The sequence below is a fragment of the Miscanthus floridulus genome, chromosome 3 (genome assembly GCF_019320115.1).
Source record: "Miscanthus floridulus cultivar M001 chromosome 3, ASM1932011v1, whole genome shotgun sequence".
NCBI lineage: Eukaryota > Viridiplantae > Streptophyta > Magnoliopsida > Poales > Poaceae > Miscanthus > Miscanthus floridulus.
Window position 1 is genome coordinate 57,096,333 of NC_089582.1, and position 25,318 is coordinate 57,121,650.

Below are 25,318 nucleotides of genomic sequence, written 5' to 3' on the forward strand. Positions count from 1 at the left end.
GCACAACGTGTGAGCGAGATGGCTCGGTTGAGCACAGCCACAGCGAGCGCAAGCTCGGTGGCGCTCCGACGAGGGTGCGACAATGATGGATTTGCCCTTAGGCGTTTACCTTGCCTTGGGCTAAGGCGATGGGTGGTCAGTGAGGTGGAGGGGGAAATGGGGAAATAGCTAAGCGGTGTGCACGAGCTATCGGGGAATGGTGCTGCAACGGTGGCGCGCGAGCTCGGTGGAGCATGGCGGCGATGGCAAAGTGTGCGGCGGCTTTGCTTTGGCACGGCGAGAGAGGTGAAGTGAGGTAGAGGAGCATGAATGTGGGTGAGTGAGGGAGGGCAGCGATGTCACGTAGCTTTGTTGCCCGCATCGGCCTAGCTGGTGGGGCCTACACCGATCGCCCACGACGCGCACGCACGGCACCGATTTAGACGCTGTTGAACCCGACTGATAGCGCGAATTCATGACTCTATAACTCCTAATCCATGGTGAATTTTTGAAAACTTCCTTAATCAAATTTGTAGAGCCAAGTGAGTGCTAAAAATGCTTAAAGGAGTTTGGCCTAATTCCCAACGGTTTTCAAACTATAAAGCTCCAAAATAGAGTACTTTGAAACTGTAGTCAACACATGACTTAGCAAAATTTTCTGAGTTTCAAAACAGAATTTTGTTGATTTTTGTGAGCCCTATTTGACTAAGTTAGACACTGATTCAGCTCATGTCCCTTAAATAAAGTTTGTTACCCTTGATGTGAACTACAACTTTTATTTTGGTCACACAACCATACAAACACTCTAAGGTAGTGTTCAACTTTGGTCAAACTAGCATCATGAAAATGACATTTCAAAGTACACCAACACTTAGAAGCAAAATTGGTCCATGTCATGAATACAAAAGTTGTTCCATTCACCATTCTAGATGTGTCTAAGGTATATTGGTGCCCTTAGAACCATTTCATACATTGGTCATACATGATTGCAAGCATAAGCATATATATAAAATCAACATTTCATGTGATAAGGTATAAGAATGAGATGAAATTTCATATGCTCATGTTCATGCATGCTTGGATGATGCTTATGCTCATGAAATGCAGGTGACAAATACAAATCTTAATACTAGGGTGTTACACCCTCCCCAATCCCCATAGCTTCGCCATGTCGACCTCCCCCTCTCGTTCTCATTCACCTCCCAACTGTTCTCCAGCACCTCCATCGCCCTCCTGCTCTCCCTGCTCACAATACCCTTCGTCGCCCTCATGCTCTCCTTGCTCGTAGCTCCATCTGTCGCCCTCCCACTTTCCCTGCTCATAGCTCCCTCCATCGCCCTCCCACGTGCTCTATGGTTCTTCAGCACCGACGGTCCTAGCATGCTCTGGTTCGCCCTTGCCCACACCGCCAGTCCTGGCACCCTTGCCCACACAGGTGTCGTCACCGACGTGCTCCCCCTCGCCAACGACGCTACCATCCATTGCTGATGAGGATGGATCTAGCGAGTAATGAGGGCACCATGCATCGTCGCCAGGAGTTCTGTGTACCCACTCGACATGTGCCAATTCACACAGGAGCTATATCTAGATTAGCAATCATGACTTCAATCAGTGGGATGGCACTGATCTTATATTGTGAAGTCATTTAGAAGTAGGATGTAAGTTAGTTTGAAAATGACTTCGAGAAGTGGGATGGCACCGCTGTTATAATGTAATAGAAGTCATGTCATATTAATGATATTAACTCTCCTAAAGTACTAGCTAGTACAATGTTTGAGTTGCTAGTTCCTACATTAGAATGAAAATTTTGGCAACAAACCAATTAGCCAGTCGCAAATTTTGTCCACAACTAATATATTTCGTAATGGCAATTTTCGCTATCAAGTATCAACCAATAAGGTTGATTTGGCAACCAAAATTAGAGTTTGTAAAGTGCCTTGAAAACATGGCAATTGGGTCTCAGCGTTTGATATGGTCTTTCCCCTCCCTAATCTGGTTGAGTGGAAAACATCACTGCTGCTTACGGTTCTGGCGAAAGTGCCTGCTTCCATTTGTTTGTTCGCAGTCCACGGTGGGAACGATGGTTATGTTTGACGTAGCACCGCCGTCTTACGGTCCAATCGACGGTGTAAATGAACCCGGTATATAAGTGCATGGGGCAAAAACTTTTCCCCAAACTTTCCATTCCTGCCCCTCTTAGAATGGAGCCACTCCCCGCTCGCCATCGCCTTGCCCGTCGCTGCCATTTCGCCCACTCTCCGCAATAAATCCGGTTCAGAGCACCGTTCACTGGCTCCCCCGACCCCGCTCCACCGTTCACCGGAGCCACTTCCCTCTCACCATCGCGCTGCTGTTCCACCCACTCTCCCCCATAAATCTAGTTCGCAGCGCCATTCGCTGGCTCCCCCCCCCCCCACCTCGCTCCACCATTCGCCGGCGGCAGTCGAGCCCGCTATCTGTTTTGTTGGCCATCCAATTGCATCTCTCCGGCTACCGTTTCCCGCACATCTGAGGTAAACAAAATTTGGATTTTCCTTGGTCCCCTTTGAGTCTAACCTATCCTCCACCCTGTTGCAGAACAACAACTCTTATTTCTCATTGTGTTTGCATTCCATTTAGGACCAATAGTTAAAGATAACATTTTGTAGACCTCTATTTAGAAGTAGAACATCATATGGGTACATCCATCGCAACTTTTAGTTTTCATTCAGTACCTTTTAGAGAAAAGCTAACTGGCATTTGGTTGTATTGGACGTCCCCAGCACGTGATTTTGTGACCATCAGATATTATCGATGTTTGTTCTTTGAGCTTTCGATCCATTGTATCCGTTTGCATCTGTGTTTTGGTATGTTCTGTCTCTCACATTTGTGAACAATTTGGCATATATTTCTCTAAGATCTGCAATCCATAGAAATAATTTATAATTTTTTTCTAAATAATTTTACATATATTTCTCTGAGATATACAATCAGTAGAAATAATTTATAATTTTTTCTGAACAATTTGACATATATTTCTCTGAGATCTGCAATCCATAGAAATAGAAGTTGTGTTATCCCCAAATTACAGCACTATGTCCAATAATATCTATGAAGAATTCATTGTAAATGTAGTAATAAGGCATTATAAATACTCCTATGTAAAAAGACATTGTAAATGCAACCGAGTGCCAGGCATGGCCAGAACACTCGGTTTGCTAATATTTTATTGAGTTCACAGCATTAATATGTACTCATTTGGATCTTGGGCATGCATCTGGTGTTGAACAAGGCTTGCTTTATTTGTGTAGATCCAAAACCACTTGTACAACACCTTCATCGCAAGGTTCGTCATCGCCTATGATGTTCACCAAGTTGGATCCGGTCGGAGAACCTATGGAGCCATCCCCTTCATGGGACCTCGACCTTAGGGGAATCAGCGGGATAATCCATCTGCATATATCCATAGCTAATTCAATTACTCTATTATATGTAGAATAATCTTACAGCCTAAGTATTTGATCAATATGTGTAGAAGCAAGCTCCCACTAAGAGTAACACAATCGGTAAATAGTTTATCACTGGGTTGGATCTGGCCGGGGAACCCGTGGTGTCATTTGGTTTCATGGGGCCTTACAAGACGGCCATCTGGGTGTTAGTGAAGGACAACATACCCATCAAGTACAGGTACTAGAAATTACCGGGCAGTGCATGGGTGGTTCCATCTAGTCTGAAGAATCTTTGCTGGGAGAAGCTGAAGGACCTGTTTATTTTTCCTGATGAGTTTGATGAAGAGGTGGTAAAAGATCGGGCATTCTTTATCATGGGAAATCCATTCAAGTATTTTAGGTACTACCTGAAAACCCAATATGTAAGGAAGGGCATCGAGCCAAAATAGAGTAAATACCCACATCAGCAAGAGTATTGGAGTGATCTTGTGAGTGGGATGAATCTAATGCGCATGCAGCCTCATCCATGATCTCTCCTCTAGCTCAGAGGTTGTCCCTTGAAGTCCTTTATTCAATTGACAACCTAGTTGTCTAGCCATAATTTTGAGGAAAATAGGAGGGGTTTCCCCCTATTGGACTTTATTAAAATTTAATAACAATGTTTGTCAAGTACATCCTACAGGAAACAAAGAAAATAAGCAAAATTACACATAGCTATCTAGCCATAATTATAACTATAACTGGAGATCACTCTTAGATCTGAGTTTAAATCAAGCTAGCTCTTGTATGAAAACTAATTTGCAAGTTTGCAAGAGTGTTGTTGATTTCTAAAGATGTCTTAACTGTGTTTCACCTTTTTTCTTGTGTTGCAGATAGTGGAGCTGACCATTTTGGAGATATCTAGGATGCAAGAAGATCTTGGCGGTTTCATTATGGAGACCATCACCTTATCTAATCAAGGTGCCAGTTCCTGACCTTGGAATGTCGGTTTCATTTTGGACGTCTGTTTGTGTTATGAAAACTATATATTTGTTGTGGTTGGATTTGGACATTATGTCGCTATGGTAAAAAACTATGTATGTTGCTATCATTTTGTATGGATATTTGTCTCGGTGGTGTTCTAAAAATATATATGTTGCTGGCGATGCATAAGCCATGAAATTTCTGCATTATTGTTGGTGCTATAATGTATTGTGAACAATAATGACGCACAGTAGTAACATCGGCGGTAATGGACAAAACATTACTAACAGAACAAACACAACTACAGCAGTGACGCTGCCCTCATTACCGCCAGAGGGAACACCGACCGCATGCGCTGGTGCCAACATCACCACAGGATGGCACGCCAATCCGGCGTTGATGTTCTTGTCATCACTGCCGGATGGTATGCCGGTCCAGCGTTGATGCTCTCTTCATCACAATCGGATGATACGTCGGACCGGCGTCGATAGGTCCATCGTCACTACTGGTAGGTATGCTAACCAGATGATGATATGTGCATCATAACCGTCGGATAGTACGTCAGGCCGATGTCGTTGTACGCATCATCACCACCGGATGGTACGCCAGTCCGGCGTCAATGGAGGCATCAACACCGCCAGATGGTACGCCGGACCGGCATCGATGAACGCATCATCACCGCCAGATAATATGCTAGGCCGATGTCGATGGACGCATCATCACTGCTAGAAGGTATGTCGGACCGATGTCAAAGGACACATCATCACTGCCAGATGGTACGCCAGGCCGGCGCTGGTAACATACTGTCACCGCCATATGGTATGCCAGACCGACGGTGGTAAAATACCATCACCGTCGGCTCTCAACCGGCAGAGATAATGGTCACCAATCACCGCCAACAAACACAAACTAGGCCCAAAATCATTGGTAATGGGGGTTCTGGAGCCAGCGGTGATTAGCTTTGTGTAGTAGTGTATGGTACATTCCACACTAATTCAAAGATGTAGCAAAGTGGATTCTTTTGGCCAACCAAGTATGAAGAAATGAGGGACTTCATCCAAAGGTGTGGATCATGTCAGAGGCATAGGAACATCAATTTAAGAGATGCCATGTCACTCACCAACAACCTCCAGATTGAGCTCTTCGATGTCTGAGGAATTGACTATATGGGACCGTTTCCAAAGTTGAAGAACTATGAGTACATCTTGGTGGCAATTGACTATGTCTCCAAGTGGGTTGTAGCCATGCCATGTAGAGCTGCTGATGCGAAGAACTCCAACAAGATGTTTGAAGAAATAATATTTCTATGTTTTGGAGTTCCAAGAATGGTGATTAGTGATGGAGGCACTCACTTCATTGATAAGAACTTTCACCAGTACTTGTCAAAACATGGAATGCGTCACAATGTCACTACTCCATACCACCCTTAGACAAGTGGCCAAGCAGAAACATCAAACAAACAAATCAAGAACATTCTACAGAAGACGGTCAACAAGATAGGGACTGCATGGAAGGATAGACTACTTGATGCATAATGGGCTTACAGAATGGCCTATAAAACACTACTTGGGATGTCACCATACCAACTCTTCTATGGGAAGACCTATCATCTACCTGTTGAGCTAGAATTCAAAGCTCATTGGGCCATCAAATGATGGAACATGGACTTGGAAGCTGCAGGAACTAGGAGAAAGATGCAACTCTCTGAACTTGATGAATGGGGTGAAAAAGCATATCACAACACCAAGATATACAAGGAGAGAACAAAAAGATGGCATGACAAGAGGATCAAGAAGAAGAAGATCACCCTAGGAGATAAGGTATTACTTTTTAATTCCAGGGTGAAATTATTCGAGCACGAAAAACTTCAGAGCAAATGGGAAGAACCATTCAAGGTTATAAGCACCTCATCGTATGGAACGGTAACACTTCAAAATGACAAAGGTACGCTATTTAAGGTAAATGGTCACCGTCTCAAGATCTTTCTAGAACCTAAAAACCAACTAAGGATTTGGATGAGGTAGATTTTATTATTTTGCCATAGATTTACACCTCTGCCCTCCACCTTACGATTCGTATCGTGGTAATATATTCTCCGAATTAGATAAACATTAGAAATCATAGTGCAAAAAATCTTCATGAGGTGGTGACATGTGGGGCTGACCGGCCCCACCTACAGGCCGCTCGGTCGGCCCACCTGTCCATCTCCTCGCCTCCGCTCAATTGGATCACGAACCTTCTAGAGTATTCTCATGGGAATATCCAATTTTCTGAGCCATTCGGTTTTTCCTTGTTATGAGACTCCTAATAGATAGATCTTGACCCCTACTACAAGTTTTCCCCCTATATAAACAAGTCCCTGCCTGCCTCCATAGCCATTCTAACAAAGCCTTCCATCTCTAGTAGCACCAAGCTCTCCTCTCAAGTTCTAATGGTCGAAAAAGAGATCATCCCCTATGGGGTTGAAGAAGCCATAACGCTGAGCATCATCCCGCCATGAGAAGTAGCTCCTATTCCCTCCAACCAATCTTACTTTGCCCAAGCCATCCATCATTCGGCTATTGCTCCGTTGCCAACGTGTCTACTCCTTCAAGATAAGTCACGCTAGCCAGAGGCACCGAAGATCAAGGTCCCAAAGGAGATCAACCTTCTTCCTCCAAGGGCTACTGAGACACTGATCGGGGTGAAGACCAACAAGTTTGGAGATGTCACATGCGCTAAATACAAGTCGGTCACGCCTCTCTTGACCATAGATGGTGTTCGTGCTGCTCTTGAGCAAGTCAAGGTCGTACCGCCAAAAGAGAAGAAGAAGAGGGCGCCACCCTCTGCCCTAGAAAATGATGAGAAATGCCAACAGCCGACCATTGCTATGCTGTAGGACAAGATTAAGACCCTCACCGAGTACATCCATGCATTGTGGCATAGGATCGATAAAGAGCACATCCATCGTAGGAACCTAGAATATGAGCTTACTATATTAAGCCACAATGTTGTCAATTAGGACAAGTTTAAGAATTAAGAGTTAGGTTGTGGATTGATTGGGCATAATTAGGTCAATGTTTAGGTCGTTTGCTTAGCTCAAATGTTAGGTTGGTTAAAGTTTGTGCTAGCCAGTTGAAAGTTTGTGTTTAGGTTGGATTGTGTAATAAAGTGCATTATCAATGAAATCTTATTGCTACTACCTGCTCTCTATTCTTTTGTATATGTGTTTGGCTCCACATGTTGTGCATAAAGGTAAACAGGAAACAAGTGTGGGGGAAGCACACCACGATAACAAAACAAGATCCAATTGTGAAAATAACGAATTTCAGAAAGTAATGGACCAATGCCACGCTCGCCAAAGTTAGACTAAAACGGGCCTGAGACTGGGCCGCCCGGCCTCCTACATTGGCCGCTAGCCCAGCCTAGCTCTGCCTCACCTCACGCTTCGTCCATGGTCTGGTTTGAGTCCCGTATGTTCTAATTTCACCTATCTCACTGTCTATTTCGAACCGAATTGAAAATCCTTTGATAAAACAATTTTAAAACCTAAGGAAAGATTATTTCAATCATGACTTGAAGGATAGATTCACATATACTTTTCCTGGAAGTCTTGCTACTGTTGGAAACTTATTTTTAGGGACCCCATGTTACTTAAGTTGCTGTGGAATGAGATATAGTAGAATAATGAGAACTTGATTCTTGATGTCTTGTTATTGGAGAATTTTATTTCAAAAAGTAAAATGAATAACTACACCTCTCCTTGGTGGTAAGCAATGTCCAACCAGAGCCAAATATGATAGACTAGGAAAACCTTCTACACATGCTACTCATGCTCTCAAGATCAAGATCATGTACACCCCACATATACCTTCTGCTCCTACACAGGGGTATGCAAAAAACATGTTTTCTAGCCATCCAAAAATGTTCTACTCCTACATTGGGAATAGACACAAAAATATGTTTCTTACGATAAATGTTCCAAGTTCTTGTCAATATCTCTCTTGAAAGTTTCAATTGCAGAAAAAGAGGCATGGGCTATGCAAAAGTCATTCATAAAAAAAGAGAGAATTGAAAAAAATGGACAAGTGTCCAAGATATTGAAAATAATGGGTACTTAGATGCCCGCCATGAAAAAAAGAGATGAATAAGATAGCCCATGTTTTCTTACAAAAGTGTTTCAAAATTTCAACAAGAGAGATGTTTCAAGGAGCATAGTAGAATTAGATTATCCACCATATATATACATCCACACATATACACATCTTGATCTAAGAGTATGACATTTTTCTCCTTGGATCCTTGTTTTGACTTTACAATATATGCAGTGCAAGTATGTTCTCATATTTATTCCTATCGGAGCTACACATAAGCTTTTTAGAAGTAGGTAAAAAGAAGGCAAGAACATTAAATGCCTTGGTAAGGATCCAAAAATACTACATATATTGAGTGATTTGAGAGTGCCACAAAATGAGAAGGTAAGCTATGTTTTGTTTTCTAAAATCTTAAAATGTTTCTCCAATTGACTTGATAGAAGGAAGATAGTGATCTATTTGAAGTTGTTCTGTTCTTCAACCACCCAAAGTTTCATGGTAGACACTTTGAATCCTACAAAGTATGTATGATTGGGAATAGTTTTATGTTGATGTCTTGTACCAAGTACCAAGTTTATGTCTTAAGTAATCTATCCTTTTATTGAGGATGAGTAAAGGCCTAAGTGTGGGAGAGTTTGTTGACGGTATTTAATGTCAATTATAAACCATCAATATACCTTGCATAAATGAATAAAATGAATCACCAACATAGACTTAGGGATTTAAACTAACAATTTCCAAGAGTTTTGGTGAATCTGTGTCTTCAGCAGGATTTAATCAGAAAACCACTGAGGGGGGACCTATTCATCAAAGGAAATCATGTTTATCCATAGTAGGACCAATATGGGAAGACTCTAGAACACTCTAGGAGGCTCTCCACCTGAGCCACTATCATGTGGGGCTGGCCGGCCTATGGGCCCCACCTGGTAGCCCCTCCTCGCTACGTCGGTTCTCCACCACCTTATGGATTGCATCTACGCCATTCTTTTAAGTCAGTTTGATCTGAGGGTCCAGGATTGATGTACCCCCTATATATACCTACCTGTACCCCCTCCTCTAGGTAGATTATGAAACCCTAGAAACTAGAGCTACAATTCATATCCTCTTCATTAGGATCAGAGCTAGCAATCAAGAGAAGATTAATCCTCCAAGTTAGGATCTAGTCTTGTATTAGAAATAGAGAGATAGAGTGTGAGGTAAGAGTTTAGAGGAGTTCTGGCCTATGGGTGCTCTCTCTACGGCTTATACCCTAGTGAAATCAAGTTCTTCTTGGGCTTGCTTCTGAGATTTCTCTGGTAATCAACTTCTAATTCAACTAAGCATTTTATTTATATTGTTCTTTAAGTTTGCGACTCTTTTGAGTACTTCAATCCTTGTCGCTCCTAGGTTAAAGTAGTATTCATAGTGTAAGTGTGGTGCTTAGACTTGCATGTACCCTATATTCCGGATCGGTGGTAGCTCACGAGGGTGACTCTTATAGCCTCGTTGAATCCTTTGTAGTCCACCTCTCGTTTGTAGGCCGAGCAGGACCATGTTACTATAGGAAATATACTTTTGCATGTGTTTTCCTTAGTAATATCCCTAGAATTGAACAATAGAAGACATAGCTAATCAAAGTTAGAATTAGAAGACATTAGTGATCTCCTCTACGCTCCTGTTATCTTAAGTCTTATTGCTACTCCGGGTTAAGTTAGACTTAGTTATTCTCACACACGTTTCCTCGAGTTCGATATTCTAGAATACTTTCTGGTGAAGTGCTACATCAGTATCTGTGCGCTTGCGGATTATTCTGTGTGCATTAATATATACCAACACCAGTCCATATAGAGGTTCTCTTTCTCTATGCTGGGTGTGTTAACGAATTCTCGATGCTTCCTCTTCAGTAACATGACATGAATTTCCCTAGGAGGTTCGGTAGTTGATTTCTCTTGACATCCAAAAATGACCGCCTAGGTTGTAACGGGTTTCGGGTCGTTACAACTCTCCCCTCCTTAGGAAAAGCTCGTCCTCTAGCTTTCCCAAGGTACTATAGGATACTGCATTTGGGGAAAGTTTGGGGTTCCACTTATGCACCGTAGGGTGTATTCCTTTTTGTGCTCCAACGACTTCTTCCTCTATAGGATCGCAAAGGGAAGGAGGGTTGTTCTTCCTGATCCGTTATGATGATTTCTTGTTACTCGGGGTCTCCTTGTTTTCTGGTGGATAGTCTGACCTACTTGGTGGCCAGTCCAGTGTACTTCGAGGGTCTTAGCAGTTACTTAGGGTTCGGTAATCCACTTGACAGACGGTCCGTGGCACTATCGGACTTCCTGAGCTATAAATAGGCCGACAGGGTAAGTAGGGGTCACTTTCTTTTCCTTTTTCACCCAACCACATTGGTGTCGCCCATGTCGTCGCCGCCTACACCATCTCCCTTGTCAAGCACGTGCTCTAGGCGGCTCTCCTCATGGTCCAGGGCTTCCACATGCTCCCCACCATGCCAAGAAGATATGTCTGATTCTCTCGCTTTACTTCATTCCCCACCACATGTGTTGCACTTAGGGCTACGCCAATCTGTGGTTTGGTTAGGGCTTGGGGTAGACCATCTTAGGGATTCGATAGATCATCTTGGGTACTATCATTAGGCATGGTACGATGAAGTAGTACGATGTGAGTACGGAGAGTTGAGGGTTCCAAGGTTTCTTGCGGTTACTGTTCTCATTAGTACTGGCCTCGATAATCATGGATGATCCGTTAGGTGGGCGGAAATTCCGATGAATCTGCAGTTGTTTGTAAAAATCTGTCCTTACTGGCACGACGGGTGATCTCGATGGATAGTTCGCAAAATGTCATGGACGTTCCATAAAATCAATCTTGCATGCTCTGCTCCATCTCTGAGCAACTACTGGTATTGATGGGATGTTTCGGTTCCTCTAGCGGGATGCTTCGATGGTTGTACGATGTCCTTGGTCTGCTTAGGTGTCGTCAACCTATAATTTTATCGAACGGTCTGAGGGCTTGGTAGATATTTCGTCAATGTCTGACACTCGTTGTTTTGTACCCAATTCTTGTGGGGCTTACCTCGATAGCTTGTATAACCTATATGACTATTGTGTTACCTTTCATCATACCGCTCATAGTTCATGTGCTTTACTCGTATGTCCAAAAATTGCTAATTCTCTGCCATCCTAGCGGTGTTGCAGGTCTGATGCGGGTCCTAGTCGCCAGCCAAAAAAGGTTGTACTAATATCCTCTTCGGATGAGGATGACGGCAATGATTTTCCTCCAATGGACACGTCAGCTATCCCTAAGGAACGCTTCCATTGGGTTCCGATCCGAGTTCAGCAAGATGGCTCTATCCAAACACTTCGGACAAGCTAGGGATTCTCCGACTCCCTTCTTTTTCACCAGGGGCCAATACATGCTGTACCGAGGAGGTATAAATGTCAGTCCGATGCATGCAGAGCAGCAGTGGCTGAGTTGGTCTCAACTGGAGTCCTTCATGCACATGAGCAGCTTAGTCAACTTCCTTGGAGTTATGGGCTAGAGAAGGATTCTCGAGTTCAAATAGGATTTGGAACGAGGCTATCATCTGATAGTTCTATGCCACTCTGGAGGTTCGTGTGTAGGAGGAGAAACTGATCTGGATGGCTAGTACACATAGGTTCAAGGCTACCTTTAGAGACCTAGCGGCTACCATGAAGCTGAGTTACCATGCTATGAAGAGAGACAAATTGGTCACTGAACTTCCAGTGCTAGGAACAGACGAGGTGTCTAGCTTCTGCTATAGAGAGACATCTGCTTATGGTCCACACGGAGGCTTGAGAAGGCTTCCCAAAGTAATCTTTGAGATTCTAAGGTGCACTGTGTTTCCTTCGATTGGGGGTGATGAGGATGCCGTGGGTTGGCCCTTTTTTGAGATTGTCAATACTATGCTGTCTAGAGATCCAATCAACTTGCTAGACTAGATGGTGAGTCAGATGTTGGTGTGCAAGCGGGACGTGAATACTCCTCTAATTCTTCAGTTGTACATCATGGCATTAGTGCTCCGCACCGTCAAGAATTTCAAGGGTAATTGCAAAGTCGGTCATCAAGTCTATTGGCACTTTATTGATAATGAGGCCTACCTTGCGTGGGAGCCATCTCCTATGTTTTGTAGGATTCATGAGCCAAACTCTCTAGGCACGTTCTAGAACTTCTCTTCCTTTCTCTTACTGAATCCAAGTTGGGGCCTTACCACAAAGCCTTGAAGTTCTTAGTCGCGCCTTTCTTTGATTATGCAGAGCCTATCCCATTGGAGAATGTCCCTCCTGACAGCCCAGTGCCAATTGAGGTCATGCCGCCTTGACCGAGGGGGCATCATAACCCCAACTTTGCTTCTAGCTCTAAGGTTGTAGGTAAATTTCTTGCTCTACTTCCTGTCTCTTATGATCTCTTGCTGATATTATTTGTCATGTTTCATAATTCCAAAATCCAAACTTTGAAGTAGTCCACAGTTCCTTGATTTCCACTTTCTCATTTAACCCCTTCAGGTACTTCCTCGTCAGGACCTTCTACTCGTCAGGGTCGGGGTCAAGGCCATGGCCGTGGTGCCGCTCGTCGCCATGGATCTCAGGGCTGACCCTCCTAGTAGTTACTGTTCTATGGACCTAGGTGATCTCCTCCATCAGTTACCATGTCTTGGTTCAGAACTACTTATTGGTTGATTCTAAAGATGTTGAACTCATGTGGTAGTCGTTGTCCTAGAGTCTAGACAGTTAGGTTGTATGTGGCCTATACTTCGAGGTAGGTGATGGTATACTTGAACTAGCTGGTTGATTGGATGTACTGAGTTGACTTGGCGTTATGTTGCGTTTCATCCATCGTCCTTGTACTGTTGTAGTCCTGTGCCGATCTGCTCATATCTCTCTAGCTCTGAAGTTGGAAGATAAGGCTAGATTACAAAGGAGGTTCTCCAAAACTTTCTAAGGCAAGATGGGGGATAAGGAGCTACTCTTAGATTTCCAGAGAACTTGGAAGGCATGGATGAGATGTGCTTCCAAAGGTAAGAGAGGTAGGGGCTCAAAAGATTAGGAGGAGCTAACGAAAGGACTAGATCTGCTCTCATCGATCTTTCTAACGTGACATATTCTAATACTTAGGGCGCCTTACTAGAATCTAGTACTCCTCACTTAGGTAAGCTAGGACTCTGACTACTAGCCCAATCCCTATGACAACACTACCAAGCTTCCCTGCTATTTTCTTCAAAAGAAACAAAACCAGTGGACCCTTCTTTCAAATTAGAGTGTTTGGGGAAAAGAGGCTAGACAAACCTAGAAGAAAGGGTTATGATAATTTAGGGTTTTATCCTATAGCATAGAACAAAATTTTTAGAGTCGAAGGCTCAAGTATACATCAACCAGGTTGATCGATTAATTTGTATGAGGACTGTAAGTGTAAGTCAATCAACTGCTCCGATACCTGCCCATCCTGTGGTGGTGGGGGCATCGCTATATTACCGATGCGAGGCCCCCAGGAGTGCACGTAGCAACTCCTCTTCAGGATCTTTGAATTGAGTTACACACACATACCCGATACAAGGCATACCGGACAACTCAATTACATGCATACTCTAGTCTTCAACACATAACTAAAACATCTTTGATGATGAAATAAGTTTTGAGGCAAAACTGCTAATAACACTAACATTCTACCTATTTACTGCCTTCAGTCTAGGTTACACCTCATTTCACTCTTCTACTAATCGGGTCACACGTAGCTCATCTTGGAGGGTTTCCAAGATCTACTAAGTGTGGCATTCATTGGAGCTAGCCTCGGAGGAAAACCTCAACTACCTGCAAAACAACTTAACAACAATGCCATGAGTACATTTTGTACTCACAGGACTTCATTCCAACATATAAATATTTGGTAGATGCAAAGGGTAGTTAATGGATTTTTGTGCATTTGCGAAAAGTTCATGGCGTTTCTTAGATGACATGCTCATGATCCATTTTAAGGAATTATTCATTAGAGAAATATGATATCCAAAAGAATGATTAACACATATATGCCACAATATCATCATGTTTTATCATTTCTCTACCATGGGTATAGAAAGTAAGAACAACCGAATGGTTCCATCCCAAGGGACTTTAGTTTTTCAAACTCTGCAGAGGTGTACAACTGCACCCACACGGAAGAACGGGACTAACCACCATACCCTTGCACAAGAGTAAGGGTTGCCTCACCTTTCCCTAATCTGACCTGAATGTCCAATGAAAGGTTTGACTGGTGCCCAGTCAATGTCTCGGACATTCCCGACTGACGCCACCCCCTTGCCAGTTTCACGGATAAACTAGTCACAATTAGTTACTTGGCTTGTCGACCCCATCCGCGACATGTGGTCAATACGGGTGGTTACTCGAACTCACGTATTCCAATAAACGGTCCTTAGCTGCTCCACGAGCTATGTCGTTTGAGATCCCACACTCACAACGACCTACCCCTCGCATGAGCGATAGTTACCAAAGTGGTATCTAAGTTTATAACTTTTAGTGACATTAGCCCTTAGCTAGATTAGTGAAGTAAGTCAAGTTGTACCCTCATTAATTTTAGTGATTAATTATCCAAGTGTAACATCCTACACGTGCGAGAATGAGTTCCCTTCTCATGCTTGACTTCTACCGATGCTAAGTAACTAAGCAATAAGCAATTAAGCGTTTCCATTCCCATTGTTTAGATGAAAGGCTTCTACTAGATTGATAAGTGACTATAAGTGTAGGGTGAACAAGATTATTATCCAAAGCTACATGTGATGCATAACTCATAATGAGACTACATAAGTATCCAAAATAGGGTTTATAGTAGTGGGGTGCCTGCCTGATTTGTTGTCGTCCTAACTCTCGTAGCTGACGATGATGACTTGTACAATTACACGATCCTTACTCGAGACATTCCTGAAAGAGTAAGAGAGACGTCTGAGGAGATACATCAATGATCGAGATAACAAGAAAGGATATGGGTGTATAGGTCAACATTGGGAACTTGGGAAGAGACATCTAATTGTGGCTCCACTGTACACTATTTGGTAAAGGATATAGACTAGTATGGGTAGCCTCTTGGGTAGACTTGTTAAACAACCTCACATCCTCTATGTATTGTCGGACACTCCATCCTACTGACAGACACTCTGTTGTGCTGGGTACCGAGGTGAGTTGCCTCCAGGTTGGTCCTACTCAGGTTGGCAGATACTCCATGGAGATCACGAACACTCCAATAGGTTTGGGACTTAGTTATTTCTAGGGTTCGCTGATGACATCAGATGGTCCGGTCTACTGACATACCCTCTGGTAGGAACTAGGTTCTCTTAGGTTGTTGGGTTACTGTCCTCTATAATTCATTGGGTGCTCCATCATGAGTGACGGATGCTCCGATGTGAACTAGTTACTCTCGAGTTCACTGGCTATAAGGCTCTATAATTCAATGGACACTCCGTAGATACCGCAGACACTCCGGTGGTCCATGCTGACTACCAATAAGGCTTTCTAGTAGCTTCTTGAAGGTTTGGTGCACACTCCGTTGATTTAACGGACACTCCATCAATTGGGCGATAGAACCTATGCTCTTTGGAAATCCTAGTTTCAAGCTTAGATTTGTGGAGTTTGTGCACCTTGCACGTGCCTAATATTCCTAAGATAGTTTAGGTGGCTTACTAGGCTCAAGATAGCTAGGTTTTGATCTAGTTGTACTAAGTGTGGCTAAGGCTTTAGGATCCAAACCGAATACTCATGAGAAAAGAGGAAAACCTTGAGATTGAGATGAATATCCTTAGTTCTGAGATTTGAGAGCTCCCATGGCCGGAGGGTTGAAGATCCAAACTTCTCTCATTACCACTTCTTCATCTAAGAGATTGGTTACTCATAGGCTTCTCCTTGCAAGGCACCAAAAGATGAATCAAGATCAATCCAAGAAATAGAACTCTTCTCTTGAGCTCACCAAGAACAAGATTGTAGATGTTGATGGTGTCCATGAAGTAGTGCTGGTGCTTCCTTCCTTCCTTCTTCTTCTTCTCCCTTTCCAATCTTCCTTCCACTCCTTTCTCTCTCTAGTTCTAGGGTTCATCTTTGTTCTTAGGGTGTAGGGAGAGAGAGGGAGAGTAGCAAATGAATGGGTGAGTGAGTGAGAGGGTGGGCTTCAGCTGACAAAGATCCCCATTCATGCTGACATGTGGGTCTAGGGCCACAAATGGAAACACCACTTATTTCCACTTAACTCTGTGTTGTGTCAGTTTCTATCGGAGGATTCAATACCCTGGTGGATCGTTCGGTAGTCTCTGTCTCATGCTGAATTGATCAAGTCATTGAATCATGGATGCTAGTGGCTAGTGCATCCTTTCCACATGTGTTCTTGAGATGTAATTGGTGTTGATGATGTTGATAGGTCAAACACCAGTCCAAGTAGAGGTTCTCTTTCTCTATGCTGGGTGTGTTAACGAATTCTTGATGTTTCCTCTTGAGTAACACAACATGAATTTCCCTAGGAGGTTTGGTAGTTGATTTCTCTTGACATCCAAAAATGACCACCTAGGTTGTAACGGGTTTCGGGTCATTACATCATGATCAAAATCAAGCTAGTACAAGTGGTGTTCAAGTGCAAGACCAACAAGTGGCTAGTTCATCATCTCAAGTGGATCATTCAAATGTCCAACCAAGTGCAAGCAATCAAGTTCAAATACTCTAACCAACCAATATTGCAAGGGATCATCCATTGGATCAAATAGTTGGTGATATTCAAAGTGGTGTGCAAACTGGATCAAGATTGGCTTCATTTTGTGGGCATTTCTCATTTATGTCATCACATGAACCAAAGAAGATAGAAGAAGCTTTGAATGATGTTGATTTGGTCAATGCCATGCATGAAGAGCTAAACAACTTCACAAGAAATCAAGTATGGGAGTTAGTTGAAAGGCATAAGGATCTGTTTGCACCAAAATTTGGTAAGCTTATCCTGAAAAGGAAGAGATCGGGCGATGATGTCAAAAACAAGAAAGTTTCCTAATTAAGGGATATTTATGAGCCGGCAAGGAAATATTATTTAATAAATTTGATAGAGACATGATGTCCAGGTGCAAATCAGGATAAAAGAAACAAGGACACATATCAAATAAGGAAGCTTTATCAGCAAGGATTCTGCATAAGGGAAATTAGAGTCCATGTATCTTGATATTTCTTTTTGTTATCTAGTCGTATTCGTTTAAGACTCTTATCCACCCAAGGTATAAATATAAACCCCCGACTATTGTATCAATAACAATCAATCCAATATACAAGTCATTTACTTTTTCAGCTCTGGCCACCCCTTAGGAGTGGGAGTAGAGTAGATCTCGGTGAGAACTTCAGCAAGTATGGCTGCATCTCTCTAGTCGACCGCCACTGCTTGTTGTAAGTATTATCATGGCTTATACCTCTGTTTGTATGGCTGCATTGATCCGGTCGACCTCCACTATGACTCTAGTATAAGTTAGTTATCGATTCTTGCCTAGTTCAAGTATGGCTACATCTATCCGGTCAACCCCCAATGCATGAACTAGATCAAGGTCAAGTTATCGGCTCTACCTTAGAATGACAGTCTTTGGTAGATTCATTAAGTTATCGATATTGCTTATTGCTTTCATTGTTTATCTAAATTATAGCAATATCACTCTACCCGATTGGGATTGATCTAGATCGGCCTTATATATTGTTTAGCCCATCGTTTGTTAATCTAAAACTAATCTAATATGTGCATTAAATGATGAGTTATGTTTTATCAGCTGTTTTACATCAATCTTGATCGTGCATAGTGTGCGGTTAGAGCATGTTGCGTCTTGAGTAGAATTATTGGCTAGCAAAAACCGTTCCATGTCCTATTATCACGGCCTATGTGATTCTGCCTCACACCCCACTGTTAGTATCGTGGAGTGGGGATCATTATTCAGTAGATCTATTCCTGATAAGGCATGACTTTAACTGTGCGCTATGCCTGAATCGGCTGTTTTAGCCGATATCGAGTGTTTTCACGAACAGTTCGCATCACGAGACCGTTGAAGAAGAGATAGCTTGAAAGATGTGTTAGCCCCATGATCTTATTATTGTATTATGGCTTGCATAATTTTGCCTTATACTCCACTGATATTAGTAATGAGTTAGGGTCGTTGAGTCTATTGTTATTTCTACGGCCTGCATGATTCTGCCTCATGCCCCACTGGTCATAGTGATAGATGAGATCTAACATGTTCATTAGATTTATCTTTATTAAATGGTTAAATAGTGTTGAATTGTTTCTTTATATAAAAGGGTTTGGTTGCTTGTAATCATTGGCTCAACATAAACCAATTATTGTTGATATCTTATTGCCATTGATTAATATCTGCTCAAATAACGACATTTATCTTGAATGATAACTGATTCTTCTTATACAACCCAATAAGCTTTAACCGATTTATTCTCATGAATATGATAGAATCGACTATTTAGTCGATCTCCTTTCATATCAGCTCTCAGAGCCACACATTCGGGACTGTCTAACAACACCGGCAAGTTCTGCCCTTAATTACTAATAATCTTTCTCTTCTTATCAATTATAGGGTCAAATTGACTGGCACGTCTCGGGAGGAGTGTGCAGTATCGACCATCCCTACGCTAAAGCTAGGCGGATCTATAGCTCCATCGAGCAGACCCTTCTGGCTTGCTGCATGTGTCCTCGGCATGGGACAAAAATTATGTGTCAACACATGTTTCTGGCATGCCCGGTGGGACTCCACAATCATCATGGTGGTTCACAACAACAGCGACATCCTTATGCTGCATTATGAAGATCTACCTGATGGGGATAAGGGTATCATTAGCAAAGCTATAGAAGTGTTTCAAAACAAATGTTTGTTGTCCTACACCAAAACACGTGACAACACGATTGTTCAGAAATTTCCACTACCAAGAGTTCTATTACACGGGTAGACAAACACAACTAAAGATGAAGACATGCGTTTCTTTAAGGAAGTTGTAGACAAATCTGTTTGTGATGCCATATCAAGCCATAACGAAGCTTTCATGGACATATTCCACAACACCATGAGAGAGGTGATTCATAGATTTCTAGTTGGTCAAGGTGGACCGGCTTATTACAACATTCTAGATCTATCAACCCAAGGGACTAATCAAGTCGGTACCAGCTATCAAGAAGTAGCACCAGCTGGTAATGATGATGTCTAGACAGTTTAGGGTTCATCTGAACAGGCTCAAGGAACTACTATGAATCAGATATAGTACAATCATGGACCGTCAGTATAGCATGTGCAACAGTCGGCGGGGCAAAGTCAGAACCAGGTGATCAATTTTTGCACATCGGGCCATATATCGTCGTCGGCTCAAAAAATAGCACCATCAATTCAAAGGATCCGTAGAGATATGGATCCTTATGTCTACAATCAGAGACTTCAAGCAGCGAGTCAGCAAAGGACCCAGCAGATCGAGATTCCACAAGGGTATCACTATGGCATAGATTATAACACCCTTCACATGATGCCAAATCCAGGGTATCAAGGCACACAGGATTTCAATCCACAGATAGGTCAGTAGGTGCAGAGGAATCTAAATCCGCAAGCTAATGAATTATTGTTGAGGGTGACTGAGATGATGAAGAATCAATTCAGTCTGAAGCCAAAAGGGCTGACCTTTTTGTACAAATGCCCATATCTATAACGGTATGATTTGGTTGCCCTTCCCATAAATTACAGGCTCCTAGAATTTGCTAAGTTCACTGGCCAAGACAGTACAAGCATGATAGAACATGTTAGTTGGTATCTTATACAGGTGGACGAAGCATCAGTTGAGGATGCCCATCGAGTTCGTTTCTTCTCCTTGTCCTTATTAGGGCCAGCCGTCACTTGGTTTTCATCACTACCAGTCAATTTCATTGCCAATTGGGCTGACCTAGAGAAGAAGTTTCATACATATTTTTACACTAGGACTAGAGAAAAGAAGATTACCGATCTGACAACTATAAGATAGAAGACTAATGAATCGGGCATTGAATTTCTTCAGAGATTCCGAGAAACCAGGAACTTGTGCTTCTCCTTAAATTTGGCTGATGATCAACTGGTTGTTTTAGCTATTCAAGGAATGCTGCCAATATGGAAAGAAAAGCTGCTGGGACAAGAATTTGATAACTTAGGACAATTGGCTCAACGAGTGGCAACGCTCAATAGCCAATTCCAGAGTATGCGCAGAGATACCTAGTTCTAGAAGAGTACCACAGTAGCTAAAGCTTATGATCCATACTCAGTCAATGATGGCTATGAAGATGAAGTAGAAGAGGTTGCTATGGCTGAATAGAATTGGGGCAAGAGGATAATAATGGTGCCAAATCCTTGGGGAAGAGGAGTCGAGGAGGGCCACGACTTTGATGTCACCAAATCAGATAAGCTCTTCGATTTCTTGCTTAAAAAGGGCAGATCAAGTTGCCCGATGGTCATATCATGTTATCCCCTGATCAATTAAAGAATAAGAAGTTCTGCAAATTCCATAATGCTACTTCTCATTCCACCAATGAATGCAGAATTTTTCGGCAACATATACAGAGGGCTATTCAGCAGGGGAGGCTCAAATTTGATATGCCTCGAAAAATGAAAGTTGATGATAATCCTTTCCCAGGTGATCAAAACATGGTTGATGCTGGGCAATTCAAAGGAAAAATTAAGGTCCTAACATCAACCAAATCAAAAAAAGCTGGAATAGTCGATCCCAAGATGCAAATATCGGCTGACGAATATAGAGAGATTAGAAGATGTCATGTCGAGCAAAAGAGTCGATATGAGCAGCGGGAGACATCAAAAGCAGAGATAACAAAGCCGTAGGTTACATCTTGAATTGTGTTGAATAAGTGGCAGCGGTAGAAGAAAAAGGATTATTAGCATTGGTTAAAGTATCAAGCATACCAGCATCAACTGAAAGAATAGAGACATGACTGTCCAGAATGTAGTAATCAGTATTGGGAGTTTAGGCAATCTCAAACCAACCGCCAGTCTATCCGTACTCAAGATGCATATCATCATGATAACAAGGATCAGCGCTTAAAAATGGAAGTGTTTATAATCGGCTGGGAAAAAGAGTTGTTGACCAAGACTGGGCTGATTATGAAGGGGAAAGCAACAAGAGAGAATATATTTGGCAGGAAGGCCAATGGTGTCCAGGATGTTTGACAAGAAGCTAGAAGAGAATGGTGCAACACTTAAGAAATAAAGAGTTGGAACAGGCTCAGGCATCCAGGCTCCGGCAGATCAAGAAGTTTATTTGAATTTCGATGAATCAGAGTATGAGGAGATAGTTGCCAAGTTGATGATTGTACAACAAGTAATATTTGACAAATCAGTCAAGCATCGGCACTTAAAGGCTTTATATATGAAAGGTTTTGTTGATGGGAAGTTGATGAACAAGATGTTGGTGGACGGAGGTGCTTCTGTCAATCTTATGCCTTACACCACTTTCGTAAACTTGGTAAAGGACCAAAAGATCTGATGGAGACTGACATGATGCTTAAGGATTTTGGAGGTAATGCATATAAGACCCGGGGGGCAATAAATATCGAACTAACAATCGAAAGTAAGACTCTGCTCACCACATTCTTCGTCATCAATGGAAAAGGGTCATATAGTTTGCTCCTTGGTCGTGATTGGATTCATGCAAACTGTTGTGTACCATCAACCATGCATCAGTATATGATTCAATGGCATGAAGATGATGTCGAACTGGTTTGCGCTGATGAGTCTATGAGCATCGCAACAGCCGATCTAGTCTTTTGGGAGCTAGCAGACTTCGAATGCTTTTCTGGCAAGTTATGGGAAGGAGGCTTCATTAAAATCAGTAATGAAAGCCAATAGCCAATGTAAACAATCGGCTCTGAGAGTTTGTTTTAGTAAATAGTCATGGCTTCACGTTGACCATTGGATTAAGGAAGAATAAGCATTGGTCCTAGAGATAGGCTTAGGCTGACATATGTGAACGCTAAGTCAAATCAAAAGTGCTATTCAGAGTTGATAGATCTATTATAGGAAGCTTTGTTTCGCTTAATGAGATGCTTGGCCTGGATCAATCGATCGTTTAACCTTCGGTCTAAAAAGTTCTGGTGCAACCTATCAATAGCAATCGACGAAACATATTTGAAGGAATATTACCCTAACATTTGATCAACACTTGATAGCCGATTCGTTTAGTCATCGGCTCTAGTAGCCGGTACCAGAAGGGTATCACCTCTAATTTAAAAATAAGCCTGAAGATGTGAAAAAACCGATACGATACGTATCGCCTATAGAGCAAAAACAAAAATAAAGACAATCATGACAACAACAAGGGCGTCTGCACTACCATGATGTACCTACAGCACGCTCAGCGGCCAACGCAGGAAGCCTCTTGGCCAGCCCTAACCTTTGTTGCAGTTTGTGGCTTTAGCAAGCAAATTTTTCACAGTGCTCTTTCTGTGTTCTCAACTTGATCTAATTGTAGTACTTCTAAAACTAACAACCGCCTTATTAAAAGTCAGAAGCAGTAAAATGAAAGATTGCTCGCAATCGGCTCAGAGTTGGAGGATCAAGACATCAAGCCGATAGAGCCCTCTATGTAGTGCATGCAAGTCAGATTTCCATGCATATATATACATGATGTACATGGGCATAAAAAGGATGAATCAGATCTTGGAAGTATATGTGGTCATGCCATATCATATGTTTGATTGGGAACGCAGAGATCATAAGGCCGACGAAGTCTAATTGATATATGCATACTGGGAGAAAGTCCGAGCAAAGACATTCATCGGTTCAAAGCGGAGGTACACATATTCTTTATTTCCTACTTTTTCCTATCACTTGTGAACAATCTATCATAGGGAAAGCATGCTATCTAAGTAGTTGATGAACGAGATATGGTATGATGAAAGAAACCTTGCTTCTTTTTGCAAAGTATTTGGGAAATCTCCTTACAAAAATTCAAAATCAATAGCTTGTCTCCTCAATGATGTTGAATTTCCTACCAGAGCCATATATTAGTCTCATTAAAAATCTTTCACATAAGTTGCTTGCTCTTTGTTGAGTTTTGTCAAGTCATGTTGACCCTTGTTGAGAGATTTATCGTGCTCCTAAGATCAAAATCACGTACACGCCACATATATGTGCTGCTTCTATACTGGAAGTACGCAAAAACATGTTTTTTATTCACCTCAAAATGTTCTGCTCCTACACTGGGAGAAGGAAAAAATATGTTTGCTAGGTTTTATCAGAATAAATGCTCCAAGTTCTTGATAATATTTCTCTCAAAATTTGTTGTAAAAAGAGACATGGGTTATGCAAAATATAAAAGATGGACACAAAAGAGGTCCAAAGTAAAAAGGAGAAAAAGAACAGAAATGAGAAAAGATAGCCCATGTTCTCGTAAAAATATTCCATAAGAGAGAAATATATTTCAAAGAGCATAGTAGAATTAGGTTAGCCACCAAATATTCCATACACATGCACATCTTGATCTAAGAGTATGACATTTCTCTCCTTGGATCCGGGATTTGACCTTACAATATATGCAAGGTAAGTACGCTATATATTTTATCCCTACCTAAAACTCCACATAAGCTTTTTAGAAGTAGGATAAGAAGAGACAAAACAATGCGTTGACAAGGAACTATACACATTGAGCAATCTGAGAGAATCATTTGAGGGGCAAAGCTATGTTTTAATTTGAAAATCTTTCAAAACCCCAAGTTTTCTGAGTAGGGGAAGCGAGGATGACTGGATTCTAATCCGTTCCATTCCTCAACCACCCAAGATGGTATGGTATACACTTCAAAGTTCACATGTGTAGGTGAGGCTTGGAATAAAGTAATATCGCTGCCAGTAAATTCCTCGGCTCCTTGGAAGAAGACTATCGGCTAGAATACCTAAACTTTTATGCATCATATTTCCGTACTACCATTGCTATGATTGAACTCGGAGGGCTAGCTCCTAATTGGCTAAAGCAGATGAGCGGAGATGTAGAGAAAGATCAATTTTGAAGTTATCAAGATCAAAAAGAAGATGGAGCCGATGCAGCTTTCAGTGATTGCGATCAAATGTCATAGGCTAGGGAAAAGAAGACCATCGGATCAAAATAGTTCGAAGCATGAAAACTCATACTTCGAAACTAGAGGGGCCTATGTTTGCACCAAAATTTGGTAAGCTTATCCTAGAAAGGAAGAGATCGACCGATGATGTCAAAAGTAAGAAAGTTTCCTAATTAAGGGATATTTGTGAGCCGGCTAGTAAATATTATTTAATAAATTTGATAGAGACATGATGTCCAGGTGCATATCAGGATAAAAGAAACAAGGATACGTATCAAATAAGGAAGCTTTATCAACAAGGATTCTGCATAAGGGAAAATAGAGTCCATGTATCTTGATATTTCTTTTTGTTATCTAGTCGTGTTCGTTTAGGACTCTTATCAGCCCAGGGTATAAATATAAACCCCGGCTATTGTATCAACAACAATCAATCCAATATACAAGTCATTTACTTTTTTGGCTCCGGCCACCCCTTAGGAGTAGGAGTAGAGTTGATCTCGGCGAGTTCTTCAGCAAGTACGGCTGTATCGATCCAGTCGACCTCCACTGCTTGTTGTAAGTACTGTCATGGCTTATACCTTTGTTCATATGGCTGCATCGATTCGGTCGACCTCCACTACGACTCTGGTATAAGTTAGTTATCGATTCTTGCCTAGTTCAAGTACAGCCGCATCGATCTGATCGACCCCCACTGCATGAACTAGATCAAGGTTAAGTTATCGGCTCTACCTTAGAATGGCAGTCTTTGGTAGATTCATTAAGTTATTGATATTACTTATTGCTTTCATTATTTAT